Source organism: Aotus nancymaae, unplaced genomic scaffold (assembly GCF_030222135.1).
Source record: "Aotus nancymaae isolate 86718 unplaced genomic scaffold, 86718_ANA_hifiasm-v0.15.2.pri h1tg000014l, whole genome shotgun sequence".
Taxonomy (NCBI): domain Eukaryota; kingdom Metazoa; phylum Chordata; class Mammalia; order Primates; family Aotidae; genus Aotus; species Aotus nancymaae.
Genome location: NW_026988425.1, coordinates 120517508 through 120535559, shown reverse-complemented (window position 1 = coordinate 120535559; position 18052 = coordinate 120517508). Strand labels below are relative to the sequence as shown.

General features: G+C 47.7%; 1 long non-coding RNA gene across 1 annotated transcript in view; it reads left to right on the top strand.

The window, feature by feature from the left end:
• LOC135274827 (uncharacterized) overlaps positions 1-12989 on the top strand; it is a 46506-nt gene extending 33517 nt beyond the window's left edge. Inside the window, exon 3 of the long non-coding RNA XR_010342555.1 lies at positions 12064-12989. This is a non-coding gene — a long non-coding RNA (uncharacterized LOC135274827). The remainder of the gene's footprint in view (positions 1-12063) is intronic.
• The last annotated feature ends 5063 nt before the right edge of the window (positions 12990-18052 follow it).

Below are 18052 nucleotides of genomic sequence, written 5' to 3'. Positions count from 1 at the left end.
ACTCCGTCTCAAAAAAAAAAAAAAAAAAAAAAGAATGAGAGTAGCCGGGCGCGGTGGCTCACGCCTGTAATCCCAGCACTTTGGGAGGCTGAGGTGGGCGGATCACCTGAGGTCAGGAGTTCAAGACCAGCCTGACCAATATGGTGAAACCCCATCTTTAAAAAAAAAAAAAAAAGAATGAGTGTTGGGCATGGTGGCTCATGCCTGTAATCTCAGCCCTTTGGGAGCCTGAGGCGGGCAGATCACCTGAGGTTGGGAGTTTGAGACCAGCCTGACCAACATGGGGAAACTCTGTCTCTACTAAAAATACAAAATTTAGCCAGGCATGGTGGGGAGTGCCTGTAATCTCAGCTACTCGGGAGGCTAAGACAGGAGAATCGTGGAGGCGGAGGTTGCAGTGAGCCGAGATCGCGCCATTGCACTCCAGCCTGGGCAACAAGAGCAAGACTCCATCTAAAAAAAAAGAATGGGAAGAAGTGCTGATACATGTGTCTGACACTTTCAGTCAATCATTCTGGGGATGCAGGTGGAATCTGTGTCAGCCATGAATGGACCCTCTACTTGGCGGGCACTCAAAATATTAAGGTAATGAGGCCTAAGCAGACGTCTTCCAGTGAATGACACGGAAGTGATACACCTCTTGGCCGTCTGTTTGTACAACTCTCATCTTTCTCAGGATCCTAATGATTCATGTCACAGGCCCTTTCCAAAGACTGTGTGGCAGCTCTGGAGGAAAACCAACCAGTGATATGACTCGTTTCTGGATAATTGTCGTGAGTCAGACCTGGTTGAGTGCTCTGGAGTTTCCAGGCCATTAACTTCTCTGCCTGAACCCTTGAGTCAGGGTCAGTCAGCCCAGAATTGAATGTGTACGTGCTTCCCGGCCCTGTTCTTCCTGCCTGCCCCCCAGCCTTCACACAGGCATTTCTGCAGGCACTCACAAGCCTCCCCAGCCATAGATCCCGGAAAGGGTGCAAGCATGCCTGGCTTAGTCATCCATCCACGGAGGTTTGCACAGCCCTACCTGAGTGCTAAGATCAGGCTGTAAACTGCCAAAATGAACCAAAGGAGGGAAAATAAATATCAGCACTCTCCCATAAATTTTGCAATCGTCAGCTGTAGTTTAGCTGTGATTTAGAGCCTTTGTTTTGTGAATAACCGGATGTGAATAACTTATATGTAAATAACCTATACGTCTGTCAATAGTGATCCATTATGATACATTGTGGTGGTGGCCACCTTGTAATCAGCTACTCAGGAGGGGGATGGGGGAGGATCGCTTGAGTCTAGGAGTTCTGGGCTGTAGTGTATGATGCTTATACTGTGTCCATACTAAGCTGGGCGTCAGTATGGCGAGCTCCTGGGAGCTGGGAGACCACCATATTGTCTAAGGAGCGGTGAACCAGCCCAGTCTGAAACAGCACAGGTCAAAACTCTGGTGCTGATTAGTAGCAGGATGGTTCTGTGAATAGCCACTGTACTCCAGACTATGCAACTTAGCAAGACTCTGTCTCTAAAAAAATGTGTGTGTGCGTGTGTGTGTATAAAATACATTGTGGTATATCCAGAGAATAGATTACCATGCAGCTATTTAAAAGAATGAAGTAGAGCTATGTAAGCTGACATAGAAAGGGTCAGTTTGGCTGGGCACAGTGGCTCAAACCTGTAATCCTAACAGTTTGGGAGGCTGAGGCAGGAGGATCATTGAGCCCAGGGGTTCAAGCCTGCAGTGAGCTATGATCACACCACTACACTCCAGTCTAGGTGACAGCATGAAATCTGGTCCCTAAAAAACCCAAAAACCGAAAACAAAAAGAAGAGGTCAGTTAAGAGGAACATTGCATAGCAGTGTGTGTATATAACGCTTCCATTTGCGTGCATATCTATTATTATTATTATTATTATTATTGAGACTAAGTTTCACTCTTGTTGCCCAGGCTGGAGTGCAATGGTGCAATCTTGGCTCACTGCCACCTCAGCCTCCCCAGTTCAAGGGATTCTCCTGCCTCAGCCTCCCAATAGCTGAGATTACAGGCATGCGCCATCACACCCAGCTATTTTATTGTATTTTTAGAAGAGACAGGGTTTCTTTTTTTTTTTTTTTAAGAGACGGGGTTTCACCATGTTGGCCAGGATGGTCTCGATCTCTTGACCTCGTGATCCAACCACCTTGGCCTCCCAAAGTGCTAGGATTATAGGCGTGAGCCACTGCGCCCGGCCCCTCTTATTTTTAAAAATTACAAATGGTAGGGCTAGGCACGGTGGCTCATGCCTGTAATCCCAGCACTTTGGGAGGCCAAGGTGGGCAGATCACAAGGTTAGGAGTTCAAGACCAGCCTGACCAACATGGTGAAACCCTGTCTCTATAAAAAATATATATATTTATATATAAAAATTATAAATAGCATTTTCTCATTGTAAAATGATAAAAATACAGAAAAGGTTGGCAGAAGACGTGAAACTCTCTCATCATCCCTTGCATCAGTCAGACCATGCCGTGGTAACAAACATCTCTAAAAGGTTGGTCATGGTGGCTCATGCCTGTAATCCCAGCACTTAAGGAGACTAAGGTGGGCAGATCATGAGGTCAGGAGATCCAGACCATCCTGACCAACACGGTGAAACCCCATCTTTACTAAAAATATAAAAATTAGCTAGGCGTGGTGACGCGCACCTGTAATATCAGTTACTCAGGGGGCTGAGGCAGAAGAGTTGCTTGAACCTGGGAGGCGGAGGTTGCAATGAGCCAAGATCACGCCACTGCATTCCAGCCTGTGTAACAAGAGCGAAACTCCATCTCAAAAAAAAAAGTTATGTTCATACTATCTATCCTGTAGTCTATTAAGTGAGCAATCATATTATCTCCTAAAAATATGTATATATCACAAAAATTAGCCAGGCGTAGTGGCGTGCACCTGTAATCCCAGCTACTTGGGAGGCAGAGGCAGGAGAATCACTTGAAGCCAGGAGGCGGAGGTTGCAGTGATCTAAGATCACACCATCACACTCCAGTCTGGGTGACAGAGCCAGACTCTGTCTCAAAAAAAAAAAAAAAGGATATTTTTAAATTTTTTAAACTTTTAAATTTTTTTGAGACAGGGTTTCACTCTGTCGCCCAGGCGGGAATGCAGTGGCACAGTCATGGCTCACTGCAGCATCGACCTCCGAGGCTCAAGTGATCCTCCCACCTCAGCCTCCCAAGTAGCTGAGACCACAGGCGTGCACCACCGCGTGGACCTTGCTAACTTTTGTACTGCTGGTAGCGACGGGGTTTGGCCACATTGACCAGGCTGGTCTCGAACTCCTGAGCTTAAGCATTCCGCCCGCCTGGGCACCACGAAGTGCTGGGATTCCGAGTGCAAGCCACCACACCCAGCCTGTTTTGCTCACTTATTGTTAGTGTGCTCACTGCAGTAGCGCCTTTCATTTACTTCAAGGACTCCTCCTTTGTCTTCGCAACTTGGCTAACTGGCTCAAGCAGCCTAGTTTTTCAGCCTGTTTTGGCTTTCAACATGCCTTGATCATTTGTAGCCTTTGATTTAAAGTGAGAGATGTGGAACTCTTGCTTTTAAGTGAACACTTAGAGACCATTATAGGGTTATTATTGGCCTGATTGCAACATCCTGTGTCTCAGGGAATAGGGAGGCTCCTGAAGAGGGAGCGAGAAGGGAGGGAGAATAACCCATCGATGGCCAGTTGATGCAGCACTCAGAGCACACGAAACGTTTATCAATTGTGGCCGGGCGTGGTAGCTCACGCCTGTAATCCCAGCACTTTGGAAGGCCAAGGCCAGTGGATCACCTGAGGTCAGGAGTTCAAGACCAGCCTGGCCAACATGGGGAAACCCCATCCCTACTAAAAATACAAAAAATTAGCTGGATATGGTGGCGGGCACCTGTAATACCAGCTACTTGGGAGGCTGAGGCAGGAGAATTGATTGAACCTGGGAGGTGCCGGTTGCAATGAGCCGAGATCATGCCATTGCACTCCAGCCTTGGCAACAGAGTGAGACTCTGTCTCAAAAAAAATATACACATACACACACGTTGAGTACGTGTGTGTGTGTGTGTCTAATACAAGTTTTGGAGTCAGACCTAGATTTGAATCTCAAATAGGTTATTTACCAGCCATGTCCCCTGAGATAAGGTCCTTGATCTTTCCAAAACGGTTTTCTTATGTGTGCCTACTTCCTGGGTGCATGTGCGGATTAAATGTGATGGTGTAAATGAAGCCATTCATGAGCAGCTGCTTACAAAAATCGTAATGGTCATGGCTAACTTGGAAATGAAGCAGCCTTGACAGAGTCCGTTTAGAGGGCTGGAGGTGAGATGTACAAACACATGCCACAACAAAAAAATCTGTCCATCAATATCTGGACCAGCTTCTCTTCTATCCCATAGTTCTTGTTATGTGGGGTGGGAGTCTTATTTATTTATTTATTTTTTTGGTAGAGCTTGGGGGGTCTCTATATGTTGCTCAGGCCGGTCTCAAACTCTCAAAGTCTTGGCTTCAGGCAGTCCTCCTGCCTCCCACCAACATGCTGGGATTCTGGGTATGAGCCACCATTTGCCTAGGTCTTGTCTTTTTTTTTTTTTTTTTGAGATGGAGTTTCGCTTTTGTTGCCTAGGCTGGAATGCGGTGGCATGATCTCTGCCCACTGCAACCTCCGCCTCCCATGTTTAGGCAATTCTCCTGCCTCAGCCTCTTAAATAGCTGGGATTACAGGCATACGCCACCACACCTGGCTAATTTTTTTGTATTTTTAGTAGAGACACGGTTTCTCCATGTTGGTCAGGCTAGTCTCGAACTCCCCACCTTAGATGATCCGTCCGCCTCGGCCTCCCAAAGTGCTGGGCTTACAGGCGTGAGCCACCACACCCAGTCTTGTCTTAATGGTATCTTCGTGCCTGGGGACATGGAGGAGTGAATCAGGTACCAAAAAAAAAAGTCCTGCTCTCTGTTCATGCACCAGTACGCCTTCCACCTATCTGGGCTCTTCTTCCTACACCCCTGGGTTTCCCAAAGCTGAGTGTCATGTTGAAGACAGCAGCTTTCCAGGTGAAGAAGGACTGGCCGGGCACAGTGGCTCATACCTGCAATCCCAGCACTGTGGGAGGCCAAGGCAGGAGGATAGCTTCAGGGCAAGAATTGGAGACCAGGATTTCCAGCTCTCTGGAATCCCCTCCCACATAGTGGGAGCTCTCTTTCCCCTCCTAGATTTCCCCACTGGGGTCCCCTTCCACTCAGTGTGGAAGCTGCTTTCCTCTCCTGGATTCCATCTTTCTGGATTCTCTCACTCAGTGTGAGGGGAGTTTTCCTTCTCTGGTTTTCTCCCTCTGGGAACCTTTCTCACTCAGTGTGAGAGCGGCTTTTCTTTCTCTCATTCAGTGTGAGAGCTAGCTGTTTCTTTCTCCTTCTCCTTTTTCTCTCTCTACCTAAATAAATCACTTTTCTGCAACAACAACAAAAACAATTGGAGACCAACCTGGGCCACACGGAAGACCCTGTCTCTACAGAAAATAAAAAATTATGCTTCTGGAATCTTCAGAGAATTAATTAATTAATTAATTTAATTTAAATAAATTAGCCAGGCCTGGTGATGCACACCTACAGTCCCAGCTACCCCAGAGGCTGAGGTGGGAGGATCGCTTGAACCCAGGAGGCAGAAGTTGCAGTGAGTAGAGATCTTACCACTGCACTCCAGGCTGGGTGACAGAGTGAGACCAGCATATACACACACAAACACATACGCAGATCCTTTGACCTAGCAGTCCACAGAGCGTAGTTTATTCTTTTTTTTTTGAGACAGAGTCTTGCTCTGTTGCCCAGGGTGGAGTGCAGTGGTGCGATCTCGGCTCACTGCAACCTCTGCCTCCAGGGTTCAAGCGATTCTCCTGCCTCAGCCTCCCGAGTAGCTGGGATTACAGGCGCCTGCCACCTAAAATAAAATAAAAAAATGCCCAGCTAATTTTTGTATTTTTGGTAGAGACGGTTTCACTGTGTTTGCCAGGCTGGTCTCAAACTCCTGACCTTGTGATCTGCCCGCCTCGGCCTCCCAAAGTGCTGGGATTACAGGTGTGAGCCACCTCACCCAGCATAATTTTCTAATTTTTCTACAACGAACATGATTAAGCAATAAAGACAAAGATTATTTAAATATGTCTTCAGACACTTGTATTTTTTTGAGGCAGGGTCTTGCTTTGTTGCCCAGGCTGGAATGCAGTGGTGCAATCATGGCTCACTGCTACCTCAGCCTTGCAGATTCAAGCCATCCTGCCACCTCAACCTCCCGAGTAGCTGGGACTACAGGAATGTGCCAACATGCCCAGCTAATTTTTTAATTTTTTGTAGAGATGAGCTCTCACTATGTTGCCCAGGCTGGTCTTGAACTCCTTGACTCAAGCTATCCTCCCCTTTGGCCTCTGAAGGTGCCAGGATTTGAGCCACTACACCCAGCCCATTTCTTATTTTCTATACTATTGATGCTCAAGGTCATCTGCTGGCAGAGGTGACTGGGCGTGAGGCTGGGATCAGGAAGCCTTGGTTTCTGCTGAGTGTGACTTTGGGCAAGCCACCTGGCCAGGAGATATTTGCATCAACTTTTTATAGATAGATAAGCCATGTGCAGAGACGGCCCATGCTGTGCTCAATATCCCATAGTTCTTAGTGCCAGGGCTGGATTTTTTTTTCTTTTTCTTTTCTTTGTTTGTTTGTTTGTTTTTGAGACGGAGTTTCGCTCTTGTTACCCAGGCTGGAGTGCAATGGCGCGATCTCGGCTCACCGCAACCTCTGCCTCCTGGGTTCAGGCAATTCTCCTGCCTCAGCCTCCTGAGTAGCTGGGATTACAGGCACGCGCCACTATGCCCAGCTAATTTTTTGTATTTTTAGTAGAGACGGGGTTTCACCATGTTGACCAGGATGGTCTCGATGTCTTGACGTCGTGATCCACCCGCCTTGGCCTCCCAAAGTGCTGGGACTACAAGCGTGAGCCACTGCACCCGGCCTGTTTGTTTGTTTTTTAAGATGGAGTCTCACTCTGTCACCCAGGCAGAAATGCAGTGGCTTGATCTCAGCTCACTGCAACCTCCACCTCCCAGGTTCAAGCAATTCTCCTGCCTCAGCCTCCCGAGCAGCTGGGATTACAGGTCCCCACCACCATCAGTGGCTAATTTTTGTATTGTTAGTAAAGACAGAGTTTCACCGTGTTGGCCAGGCTGGTCTAAACTCCTGACCTCAAGTGATTTGCCCACCTCAGCTTCCCAAAGTGCTGGGATTACAGGCATGAGCCACCGCGCCTGGCCTGGGGAAGGATTTTCTCCACTACACCAGAGTTACACTTTTCTGAGCCTCATCTCTAAAACGACAGTCAGGATACAGTCCCTTCCAGCTGAAAATATTCAGTATCCACAGGAAGCTTCCCCTCCCCCATCATTCCTGGCGTGTCTCCATGTCCGAACAGTTGGTGTATGTGCCCCATTTGGCAGATGCCAGCCTTCCCCGGCCGGCGGGATTTCAGGCTGGGTTCAGAGCACTCCAGCCTGCCCCATAGCCACAAAGAGGGTGAGGGTAGGGGTGCTCTGTGGCTGGGCATCTGGCCGGGTGCCTGCAGAACCAGGCAAGAACTGCCCACGAAGGCTGGCTGGCTGCCGGGAACTCGCTGTCTTTCCATTTAAACAGACACTGGCTGTCTGTTGAGTTTCTGGAAACATCTGACCTTTTGCAGAGCATCTCAGGAGTTGTCAGGGAGGGCTGGAGGGAGGCTTCTCACTTTCTGTAAACGGTTTAACCCTTTCTACAAAACCCTTCACAAGAAAAAGAAGAGGTCAGTTTCCAGGGAACTGGAAAGGTTTGTTTGTCCTATTTTGTTGTCTGGGGAGGTAGAACATGCCTGGGGGCAGGGAAGAGACTTTGAGCCTAGAGACCTCCTGGGTCATTTTTTCTGATCTCCTGTTTCTGGGACTGGAGGCTGTCAGGGGAGCGAGGGCCAGGGGGTGGGTGAGATAGAGGTCCTGGAGGGAGGGGAGCAGCTGAAAGGAGGCAGCTCCCTTTGCCCAGAGCAGAGGCTCTACTGAGGACAAGGGTTTGGCCCACCAGACCAGGGTCTGCTTCTCTGACGAAGTGAGCAGTGGACTTTATCCTGTAAATGTGCTTGTTATATATGTGTGTGTGTGTGTGTGTGTGTATATATATATATATATATATATATATTTTTTTTTTTTTTAAAGAGAGTTGGTCCAGAGAGCAGTGTAGAGAGGTGGCCAGAGAAAGGAGGGCAGCCTGGGTGGTGCTGAGGGCCCATCTGAGGCTGATGACCTGGATTTCCAGTGGAACCCTTCACCCTAAGTGACTCTCTCCAGCCACTGTTGAGGAAGAGGTGCTGAGAAAGTGGGTCACAGAGCTCATCTAGAGCTTTCTTTCTTTCTCTCTCTTTTTTTTTTTTTTTTTAGATGGATCTCACTCTGTCGCCCAGACTGGAGTACAGTAGTGTGATCTTGGCTCACTGCAACCTCCACCTCCTGGGTTCAAGTGATTCTTCTGCCTCAGCCTCCCTAGTAGCTGGGACTACAGGCACACACTACCAACCCCAGCTAACATCTGGAACTTTCCCACACAGCAAAAATGACTGCAAGGAATGTTAGGGAATTGAGGCCATAGGTTGTTGGAATGGTCTCTAAGTGGGTGAGAAGGGAGTGGGGAGGGAGAACGGCTAGTGGATTGGGAGAAGGTGGGACATCAGCGACCTGCAGAGGCTGCTGAAGTCCAAGGAAGGTCTAAGGGATTGTGTTAAACCAGAAAATTGGAAGAAAAAGAGATGGGGCTTAGCGGGATGCCTGAGTTTGCTGATGAAGCCGTTACCACTGGTAAAATGGGAATGCAGTTGAAGTGGGGTCAGGGAGGTCATCCACGATGTAAGACAGCAGACACGGCCGGGCGCGGTGGCTCACGCCTGTAATCCCTGCACTTTGGGAGGCTGAGGCGGGCGGATGGCCTAAGGTCAGGAGATTGACACCAGCCTGACCAACATGGTGAAACCCTGTCTCTACTAAAAATACAAAAATTAGCTGGGCATGGTGGCAGGCATCTGTAATCCCAGCTACTCGGGAGGCTGAGGCAGGAGAATCAGTTGAACCTTGGAGGTGGAGGTTGTCGCGCCGCTGCGCTCCAGCCTGGGTGACAGAAGGAGACTCCGTGTCAAAAAGAAAGTAGATGCAGGACTTGTCACCGAAGACAGTGACTGGAGCTCTAGGTGGAGAACTGGGAGCCACATGCCCTCTAGTGACAGGGATGTGGCCAGAAGTGGGTGGACAGCCTCAGTGTTTTTTTTCTGTTTTTTCTAGCAGTTTGTGGTAGCCTCAGGGCTTTTACCGGAGGATGGAGGAAGATTATTCAAGAGGGGTGTGGGGGGAAGGGGAGGAAGATAGGGGTGAGATGTAGAATGGAGCAGAAGCAAGGAAGGACAGGTGGTCTGGTAGAGAAAAAAGTCAATGAGTCGGTGAGGCCGAGCATGGTGGCTCAGGCCTGTAATCCCAGCACTTTGGGAGGCTGGGGTGGGTGGAGTACCTGAGGTCAGGAATTCCAGACCAGCCATGGCCAACGTGGTGAAACTTTGTCTCTCCTAAAAATACAACAATTAGCCAGGTGTGGTGGCGGACGCCTGCAATCCCAGCTACTCGGGAGGCTGAGGCAGCAGAATTGCTTGAACCTGGGAGACAGGAGTTGCTGTGAGCCAAGATCTCACCATTGCACTCCAGCTTGGGTGACAGAGTGAAACTCTCTCTCAAAAAAATAAATAAATAAATAAAAGGCCAGGCATGGTGGCTCATGCCTGGAATCACAGCACTTTGGGATGCCGAGGCCGGCAGATCACCTGAGGTCGGGAGTTCAAGACTAGCCCAACCAACATGGAGAAACACCGTCTCTACTAAAAATACAAAATTAGCCAGGTGTGGTGGCGCATGCCTGCAATCCCAGCTACTTGGAAGGCCGAGACAGGAGAATTGCTTGAACCCAGGAGGCAGAGGTTGCAGTGAGCTGAGAAGCCTGGGCAACAAGAGGGAAACTCCATCTCAAAACAAACAAACAAATAAAAAAACAAAGTGTGCTGGCTTTACCTACTAGCAGCAGTGACAGTCATCTAGTAATGTGGGAATTGATTAGATATGCCAATTTTTAGGTCCCATTCCAGACCTACGGAGTCAGCTGGGTGGGGCCCCACAATCTGTTACTTTAACCCACTTTCTGGTGATTTTGATACATACCTGTTTGAGAATCACTGAAACATGGCATTGGGAAAAGTTGTTCATTTTATGGAAAAAAATAACATTGAGTACCTACTTTATCATCACATGAAAAGTGGACTTCATATGGAATACAGACTTACATACAATACTGAAGAATGTCTGTGACCTCGGGGCAGGAATGAACTCTGTAAAACCTCCAGGGATGTTTATGGCCAGGCTCGGTGGCTCACGCCTGTAATTCCAGACTTTGGGAGGTCAAGGGGGTCAGATGGCTTGTCAGGAGTTCCGAGACCAGCCTGGCCAACATGGAGAACCTCGCCTCTACTAAAAATACAAAAATTAGTCTGGCATTTTGGCACAAACCTGTAATCCACCTACTTGGGAGACTGAGGCAGGAGAATTGCTTGAACCCAGTAGGCAGAGGTTGCAGTAAGCTGAGATCGCACCATTGCACTCCAGCCTGGGTGACAGAGTGAGACTCCATCTCAAAAAAAAAAAAAAAAAGCTATCCTGGGGTGTTTAAAATCTATTTTTTCCAAATATATATATATTACACATATTTATATATACATATATTATTATTTTTTGATATGGAGCCTTGCTTTGTCGCCCAGGCTGGAGTGTTCAAGGGATTCTCCTGCTTCAGCCTCCTGAGTAGCTGGGACTATAGGCGCACACCACCACACCCGGCTAATTTTTGTATTTTTAATAGAGATGGGGTTTCACTGTTTTAGCTAGGCTGGCTCGAACTCCTGACCTTGTGATCCACCCACCTCAGCCTCCCAAAGTGCTAGGGTTACAGGCGTGAGCCACCGTGCCTGGACGTTTTTGTTTTTGTTTTGAGAGTTTTGCTCCACGCCCAGACTGGAGTGTAATGGCGTGATCTCAGCTCACTACAACCTCCACCTCTTGAGTTCAGGTGATTCTCCTGCCTCAGCCTCCCGAGTAGCTGGGATTACAGGTGCCCTCCATCATGCCTGGCTAATTTTTGTTAAATACGTATTATTTAAAGATAAAGAGGAAGCCAGGTGCAATAGCCTGTCCACCCAGCTACTGGGGAGGCTGAGGCAGTAGGATTGCTTCAGCCCAGGAGTTTGAGACTACAGTGAGCTATGAGTATGCCTGTGATTAGGCACTATACTCCAGCCTGGTCAACATAGACGCTAGCGCTCAAAAAAAAAATTATAAAGATAAAAGGGCATGAACCTGGGCAGGTGTGGTGGCTCAGGCCTGTAATCCCAGCACTTTGGGAGGCCAAGGCCAAGGCAGGTGGATCACCTGAGGTCAGGAGTTCGAGACCAGCCTGGGCAACATAGGAAAGCCCATCTCTACTAAAAATACAAAAATTAGCCGGGTGTGGTGCCCCCCTGGAATCCCAGCTACTGGAGAGGCTGAGGCAGAAGAATCACTTCAACCTGGTGTTAAAATGCGTGCACTCTGAATGAAGAGACCTCCCTCACACACACAACAGGCTTTATGTGAGCAACATGGCTGTTTATTCACCTGGGTGTGGGTGGGCTGAGTCTGAAAAGAGAGTCAGCGGAGGATGGCAGGATAGGAGTTGGTTTTATAGGTTTGCAGTAGGTGGTGGAAAGTTATAGAAGTTATGGTTTAGGGCGATTTTTGCAAGCAGGGAGGGGGTTGTAGGTCTGCAAGCTGGGAGGGGGTCATAGGGTCTGAAGTCATGAAGTTGACCAAGGTCAGTTTCAAAGTCGAATGGCCTTATCAGTTGGGACAGGAATAAGGAACAACGGAGAATGTCTCAAAGTTAAGTAGACTCCACAGAGGTTGATCATTTCTTCCTCTTTTCATGGTCTTCCAGTTGCTTCAGATTTTCCAGAAACTCATCTGGAGTGTCCATGCAGGTCACAGAGGTTAACATGGCGTCCATGGTGCCGTCAGCCTAAAAGACCTTACACCGGGGAGGTGGCAGTTGCAGTGAACCGAGATCACGCCATTTCGCTCCAGCCAGGTGACAGAGCAAGACTGTCTCAAAAAGAAAAAATTTTAAAAAAAGGAAATGAACCATCACAATTCTCAAAAGCATTAAGCATACTAAAGCCAGACACAAAGATGTTTATACTGTAAGATTCCATTCACGGCCAGGCGCAGTAGCTCACGCCTGTAATCCTAGCACTTTGGGAGGCCGAGGTGGGTGGATCACCTGAGGTCAGGTGTTCAAGACCAGCCTGGCCATCATGGTGATACCCTGTCTCTACTAAAAATGCAAAAATCAGCCAGGTGCAGTGGCGTATGCCTGTAATCCCAGATCCTCGGGAGACTGAGGCAGGGGAATTGCTTGAACCTGGGAGGCGGAGGTTGCAGTGAGCTGAGATCATGCCACTGCACTCAGGTCTGGCCAACAGAGTCTCTAAATAAATAAATAAATGCGAACAATCTAATTAGAAAACGGACCAAAGACATGAGCAGACATCATCAAAGAGGAGATATGGATGGCAAATAAGTACATGAAAAGATAACATCAGCTGGGCACAGTGACTCACACCTGTAATCCCAGCACTTTGGGAGTCCAAAGCAGGCGGATCACGAGGTCAGGAGTTTGAGACCATCCTGGCTAACACGGTGAAACCCCATGTCTTTAAAATATATATATATGGCCGGGTGCGGTGGCTCACGCCTATAATCCCAGCACTTTGGGAGGCCGAGGCGGGTGGATCACGAGGTCAAGAGATCGAGACCATCCTGGTTAACACGGTGAAACCCTATGTCTTTAAAATATATATATATATATATATATATATTATATTCAACATAATTAGCCATTAGGGAAATACAAAGTAAAATTACAATGAAAAAAATCACAATGAGATATTACTATGCACCCATAAGATAAGATAAAATAAAAAAATTGATAACAGGAAATGCTGGCAAGAATGTGGAGAAAATGGATCTCTCTACCACCCTGGTGGAAATGTAAATGGTGCAGCCATTCTGCAAAACATCATGGCAATTTATAAAACTAAATATTCACTTACCATAAGACACAACAATGGCATTCTTGGGACATATGTCTCAGAGAAATGAAAACTCACATTCAAATAAAAATGTGTACACAAATGTTCAGAGTAGCTTTATTTATAATAGCCCAAAATTGTAAACAATCCAAATAGCCTTCAGTTCATGGGTGAAGAAACTCGGAACCGGGTGTGGTGGCTTATGCCTGTAATCCCAGTACTTTGGGAGACTGAAGTAGGAGGATTGCTTGAGTGCAGGAGTTCAAGACCAGCCTAGGCAATATAGTGAGACCCCCATCTGTACAAAAAAGGAGTTAAACTCTGGTACATGCATACCATGGGATACTGTTCAGTAATAAAAAGGAAAAAACTATTGATATACATAAGGTATCAAGGGCATTATGGTTATCGAAAAAAGCTAATCTCTGTACTCCAGGCTGGATAACAGAGAGAGACTCCGTCTTAAAAAAAAAAAAAAAGGTCGGGTGTGGTGGCTCATGCCTGTAATCCCAGCACTTTGGGAGGCCAAGGCAGGCGGATCATCTGAGGTCGGGAGTTCGAGACCAGCCTGACCAACATGGAGAAACCCCGTCTCTATAAAAAAAAAAAAAGTTAAAAAAAAAGAGAGAGAGAGAGAAAAGAAAAAGAGCCGGTTTGGTGGCTCACATCTGTAATCCCAGCACTTTGGGAGGCAGAACCAGGTGGATCACGAGGTTAGGAGTTCAAGACCAGCCTTGCCAAGATGCTGAAACCTCATCTCTGTCTTTTTTTTTTAAAAACCAGGTTTCACCGTGTTGGTCAGGCTGATCTTGAATTCCCGACCTCAGGTGATCCGCCCACCTTGGCCTCCAAAGTGTTTGGATTACAGGTGTGAGCCACCATGCCCGGCCTCTGAAACCCCGTCTCTACTAAAAATACAAAATTTAACCAGGCATGGTGTCACATGCTTGTAATCCCTGTTACTCAGGAGGCTGAAGCAGGAGAATTGCTTGAATCTGGGAGGTGGAGGTTGCAGTGAGCTGAGATTGCACCACTGCACTCCAGTCTGGGCGACAGAGCAAGACTGTGTCTCAAAGGAAAAAAAAAAAAGAAAAAAAAGCCAGTCTCAAAAGGTTATGCACTGTATTTACATAACATTCTTGAAATAACAAAACTATACAGATGGAGAAGAGATTAATGGTTGTCAGGGGGCAGTGACAGGAGTGTGACTATAAAGAGGTACCATGAAGCTTCCTCCACGGTGATGGAACAGTTCGTATCTTGATGGTGGTGGTCAATACACAAATGCATTCATGGGTTCAAATTGCATAAAACTATACACACATATATATGTGCATACACAAACAAGTACAAGCAGAAACTGAACGATAAGGTCTGTAGTCTATTTACAGTGTTGACCAATGTCAATTTCTTTATTTTGCAATTCTACTACAATTATATAACATCATCATTGGGGAAAGCTGGTGAAGGGTTCATGGGACACTATGTACTATTTTTGCAACTTCCTGTGAATCTATAATTATTTAAAAATTAAAAAGTTAACAAAAATATGCATCCAATTCTAAAATACACATTTTGAAGAACATGTAAGAACAAAATCATGTATATTAAATATCTTAATGGTTTTCTATGGGGGAAGGGAACGGAAGGAGAAATGAGGATAAAAGGAAATAAACAGCTACATTAATCAAGGGTCCCTATGCAGACAAATGATAACAATGTGCTGTGAACCGAGAAGGTATTAACTCAAACCTCTCTGCACCTGAGATCCTGCAGAGTGGACAGGGTATGTGTGTTGAGGGTGGGGGGAGAAGATAGAAGAAGGGGGATCAATAGCATTAAAAAGAGGGCTTTATTTCAGCGACATTAAAGATTTTTCCCTTTATTCAATAGAAGACTGCAGGAAGGTTGGAGAAGGAGACGGAACAGAAAAAGGCAGGAGGGTGACGGCGCTGGAGTAGGCAGTGGAAAGCACTCTTCTGGCCTAGGTACTAGGAACCAAATCCCTGAGGAACTCTGAGGCCCCACGGGGGACTCCTAGTTTCCAGGTGCTCCTCTGAGCAGGGCTGCTCCCAAGGTGCTCTGTGTGCTGGAAACTTGGAAGTGCTGATTTTTATTTTTATTAAATCTGTTTTTAATTATTTTAGTATTTTTTTCTAGAGGGTCTTCTGGAGAAAGAAGTGCTGGTTTTTAACATAGCTGCTTGTCAGGCATAGCTTGCAGGGGCTGGGTGACCTTAAGTGAGACCTCTAATTTAGCTGTGCTCTTCGTATCCTTAGCAAGGCTCGTCCCCACTCCTGCACTGTTTGAAAGGCAGAGCTAATAAGAGGATTGGGAGGATTTTAAAAGCGGTTTGTACAGGTTCATGGCCTTAGTTATAAACACAGTACGTATTGCTACTAATTGGATGACTATAAGGAGTAAGGAAGAATTTAAGGGGCAGAAGGAAATAATTGAGGAAGTGTATAATGGTTTATTGACAAGGATGCATCTCAACATTACTTAAGATAATGAACAATTAGAAACAAATACCTACTTGATTAAAAATGTGTGCTACATTCCTGTGATAGAATACATTAAAATGAAAGTATGTGGCTGGGCGCGGTGGCTCAGGCCTATAATCCCAGCACTTTGGGAGGCCGAGGTGGGTGGATCACGAGGTCAAGAGATCGAGACCATCCTGGTCAACATGGTGAAACCCCGTCTCTACTAAAAATACAAAAAATTAGCTGGGCATGGCGGCGCGTGCCTGTAATCCCAGCTACTCAGGAGGCTGAGGCAGGAGAATTGCCTGAACCCAGGAGGCAGAGGTTGCGGTGAGCCAAGATCGTGCCATTGCACTCCAGCCTGGGTAACAAGAGCGAAACTCCGTCTCAAAAAAAAAAGAGATCGAGACCATCCTGGTCAACATGGTGAAACCCCGTCTCTACTAAAAATACAAAAATTAGCTGGGCATGGTGGTGTGCGCCTGTAGTCCCAGCTACTCGGGAGGCTGAGGCAGGAGAATTGCTTGAACCCAGGAGGCGGAGGTTGCGGTGAGCCGAGATCGTGCCATTGCACTCCAGCCTGGGTAACAAGAGCGAAACTCCGTCTCAAAAAAAAAAAAAAAGTATGCAAGAATTCTTAATTTTTTAATTTTTTTAAAGTTTTCTAGAGATGGGATCTCACTGTATTGCTCACTGAAACTTCTGGGCCCAAGTGATCCTCCCACCTCAGCTACCTGAGTAGTTGGGACTACAGGTCCACCTGGCAAACATTTTTTCTTTTCCTTTTTTTTTTTTGTACAGGCAGGGGTCTTGCCATGTTGCCCAGGCTGGTCTTGAACTCCTGGCTTCAAGCCATCCTCCTGCTGGGATTACAAAAGTGAACCACTGTGCCCAGCCAAGAATTTTTTTCTTTTCTTTTTTTTTTAGAGAGACGGGGTTTCACTGTGTTATCCAGGATGGTCTCGATTTCCTGATCTCATGATCCGCCTGCCTCAGCCTCCCAAAGTGCTGGGATTACAGGTGTGAGCCACCGCACCCAGCCTTTTTTTTTTTTTTTTTTTTTTTTGAGATGGAGTCTGGCTCTGTTATCCAGGCTGGATGCAATGGCAAGATCTCTGTCTTACCATAACCTCTTCCTCCCGGATTCAAGCGATTCTCCTGCCTCAGCCTCCCGAGTAGCTGGGATTACAGGTGCCCGCCATCACACCCGGCTAATGTATTTTTAGTAGAGATGGGGTTCTAACATGTTGGCCAGGCTGGTCTGGAACTCCCGACCTCAGGTGATCTGCCTGCCTCGGCCTCCCAAAGTGCTGGGATTACAGCTGTGAGCCACCACGCCCAGCCATGATATTATTTTTAATTGTGTTTTTCTGTTGTCTAACTGTCCGACTAAATATGTGTTCACTTTTATGGAGAGGTAACAAAAGTAACCCATTTTTTCTTTTACTGGAGGCGCTAGGCAGCAATTCCCGGAGAGAAGAGGCTGCAGGACAGTGTACACTTAGGCCAGGCCTGCCCGGCCCTGGAACGGGCTGCCACTTGGCCTTTGGTTTCTGCAGTCCCTTGACCCAGCAGCTCGGGCCAGCTCAGCCACTTACAAGCCCAGAACTGGTTGTTTCGGTATCCGCCCTGAAAGCTGTTGCTGCTTTCCTGGAAGATAGGAGCACCGGGACGCAGGAGATAGAGGGGGAGGTCCAAGGTCACTTGATAAACGCGAGGTATTTATAACCCTATCTTTCACCAGTCCTGCAGATCTCCCTTTCGTTTCACTCTCTCAGCACGCACGCCCACTGCATGTAAAGGGAGCAGAGAGCAGATTTCTCTCGGGTGGAGACGTGGGTGGTTTCACGGTGTGGCTCTGCCCTCCTCTCTCTCACTTGCCTCCTTCTGTAAACAATACCGCCATTATTGAGAGCTGAGCGCGTGCCAGGTGCGTGCCTCCACCATGGCATCCCTCACCACAACCTGTGGGGTCTCTAGTGTACTGATGCCCACTTTACAGATGGAAAACTCAAGGCTCAGAGAGGTTAAGGGACTCCTCCTAGGTAACACAGGCGGTTAGGATTTCAACCCATGCCAGCCCAGACTCCAGCTATTGAGGCCGCCCGCTGTGGCCCAGGTCCAGCAAGGCCGAGTCTCCCGAGTTCAAGGACCGCACAGTCCCATGGTGGGGAGTGGGACCCGACAGGCCGGGGTGGGGATGGCTTCGAATCCGGCGTGGCTGCAAATGGCCGGGGGCGGCGGTGGGGCTGGGGGGCACGGCCGGTAGCAGGCTAGTCCCGGAGGCGTCCTCGGGACAATTCCCGTAAACACGGGCGGGGCGGGGCGGGGCTTGGCGGGGGCCCAGCAT